Source organism: Halyomorpha halys, unplaced genomic scaffold, assembly GCF_000696795.3.
Source record: "Halyomorpha halys isolate HHAL.00 unplaced genomic scaffold, Hhal_1.1 Scaffold314.1, whole genome shotgun sequence".
NCBI classification, from domain to species: Eukaryota; Metazoa; Arthropoda; class Insecta; order Hemiptera; family Pentatomidae; genus Halyomorpha; species Halyomorpha halys.
This window is the reverse complement of record NW_027106005.1, coordinates 494,514-497,531: the sequence shown is the minus strand read 5'-3', so window position 1 is coordinate 497,531 and position 3,018 is coordinate 494,514.

The following is a 3,018-nucleotide window of genomic DNA, read 5'->3' as shown; positions in this document are numbered from 1 at the left end:
CTCAAACAATTTCCCTACAAAATACCGTGTGAGAAGTCCACAATCCCTCTGGAAATAAATGTTTGAAGCCTGTAGCTGCTTTAACTGAGTCGTTCATGAATAATTGTCGGCAAATGTGTCCCCTGTGTATGTACGCTGTAATTATACCTGACAAAATTGATTCTCCCCCCCTCATACTCTCCCCTCCCAACGCACCTGAACATTTTTACTATCATCCCAGCAACGTCCCTAAATCCTGCCTTCCCTCCAACATATACAAAGTCCTTTAATCTTGGAGTCCTTGTTTCAACAACATCCAGTAATAGAATAAAGCTCCCTGCTTAAAAATATATATATATATATATATATATATGAAAATATTTTTTATTTATTTATAATAATAATAAATCGTGTAATGTGTTGCTCGCATCACTTTCACTTACCACCTTATTTTGGGTTGAAATTAATTCTTGTTCTTTTTATAAGATCACTTTATTTTTAATAGCAGGAATACTACCTCTCAATATATTGGTATACAAAAGTAAAAGCAAAAAGGTTACTATTGTCATAGCAGTCTTGGAAACAGAAAAATTAATCAAACTAGCGGACGCTTAATTTTTTCGTTATGCCAGTTTGATGATCGTCGAAACTGAGAACAAATATTTTATTTATGCGTTTTTTTTACTTTTTTTAACTTTCTAGGATAACTATTGTTTTTTTATATTTCGCTCAAGGTATACTCCTCCTATTACCACGAATTACTTTTTGGCCTAGATAAATATTTCTCCTTTTTTCTATTAATTAATTACGTCTTGATTACACGGTTAATTAAACAAGTGAATGAAGGGTTATGCCAAGCCTTGGAGGAAGGATTAAATAGAGGGGGTAAGCTGACAGAAAAAGTGAAGCCAAAAATACGGGCCTTATTTGCCTTTAAGAGAAGTAGGGGAAGAGTACGGGCCAATCATTGATTGCTTTCTATTCTGGCGGAAATTCCTATTAACCTCATTAAGTAAATCTTCCGTTCGTGGGCGTGGCCTTTTTGGCATTACTTTTTTTTTAACAAATTTGAGTTATATGCTCTCTGTGTCTAACATGTTACAATATTTATATTGTAAAAATAGAATTTTAACTCAGAAGATGAATTTGTGAGAACGAATATTATTGATTTAAGCTCACTATAAAATAAGTATATAAAATCTTAGTTGTTTTTACCCTCTGCTTTGTGTTATGAATTTCCTCACTCACTCTTAATTTTCTTTTAGCACGGGTTCAGGTTTTCTGTTACACTTTTTACGACTTTATTGAATACCACGTTACCTTGCTTCTGGTTAACAGGCTTGCCATAGACGGCGGAAGCTTTTCACTCTCGATATGACTATTACTTAATAATTCTTTTGAATTGATTATCTTCTCTAAATAAATTTATTGCAATGCTCGATTAGTTTACTGGTTATTATACATAGACATACATAAAAACTCGGATTTGAAATTTGCAACAATAATACTGCCCCTTGCCAAGATTATAAAACATCTGAAGAACTTCAGAATGTTCAACCCGATATCATTCAATGATTCGGTAAGTATAAAAATCATAATGATGGAGATCTCGGAAAGCTATAGGAAATTCGTTAAGAGTAAGACCTCTCGTCTTTACGAGAATGTACCTATAATCGGGGGTAAGGTATGGACGCTCCTCAAAACTACCTAAAGATGCTCCATAGCTTACTTGATAATAATTGTCCAATAAAGACTTTACAGGAAATATGCAATTGCTCTTAGTGTCGGTCCGCTTAAATATACTTTGGACCTACAGAAAGTTTGTCTAGCTTGTTACGGAACGGTATTGGAGGATTGTTATAATTTTTTATCAAACTGGTCTACCATATAGGCGACCAAATCCGACTTATGCCGAAACTAAACAACATTAGCCCAAATTATTTGTATGAATTTTTGTCAGAACATTTTAGCTGAATTTTTGTTTATAATTTATTTATTGTTATTTACAACTGTATAAAAATATATACAACTAGTAAATTTGCTGTAGGTTACATAGTGACATGATACAAACACGTGGAGAATCTATCCATTGATAGATCTCCAATAGCATTTCTAGAGGAGAAGATCTCGAGGCCATATTTTTTTCAGACGCCTAGGAGGATTATTAGGTAATGAAGAAGCCAGGCTAGAAACAAGTGGATTTGGGTGGTTGAGAAGTTTATTATGGAAGGATTGGTATCTGGTTCTGGTTCTGGTTCCAAATCGGCAACATTATGAGACCTAGAAGTCCTGATGAATGACTTGATTAGTGACAAAGTAAGGAGCACTAAGGATTTTAGACTGTAAGGATTGGATTCGGGAGGAATTTGATGGTTTAGTGGAGCCCCAAAGCTCAATTCCGTATGTCCAGATAGACCTTATAATAGTCATGTAGATCAGTCTTTTGTAATGGATTGGCAGCTTAGACCGTTTGTCTATTACATGTTGTAATAGTCTGAACCGACGAGCCGTTTCTTGTCTATTCAGTCTGTATGGGGATTCCAAGTCAGTCGTTTGTTCAGACGCAGTCCTATGCACTGTTTGACAGGAATAAGTGGGGTATTATTAAAGGACACTGTAGGGCAGAAAGTCATAGGCTTAAAACGAAGGGTAAATATAATTTGGTGGGATTTATTTAAATTCTCCAGTTTCTAGCACAATTCTTGAAGGGTAGTGATTTGGATTGGAGGGTTTTGGATTTTTTATAAACCTAAAGCTGAGATTGTTGTGGCCAAGAGTGTGGACTCAAAGTCTCAGTGAGGATACTGTTGTACGTTGGCCATAGCGTACTTCGAATCACTCTTAAGTTACTGACAAGAGCTATTACGATAGAACTATGCTAAAAACTCAAGCAATAGAAGAGTGGGGAGAATAGCTGTGCTATCGTTTTAAAATTTAATTATAGTAGTAAAGTATAGCAATTGTTTTATTTTTATTTTTATAGTTTGTACAATACTTTGAATTTTGACTGTATAAGATATTAATAATTTTTTTTTGTTT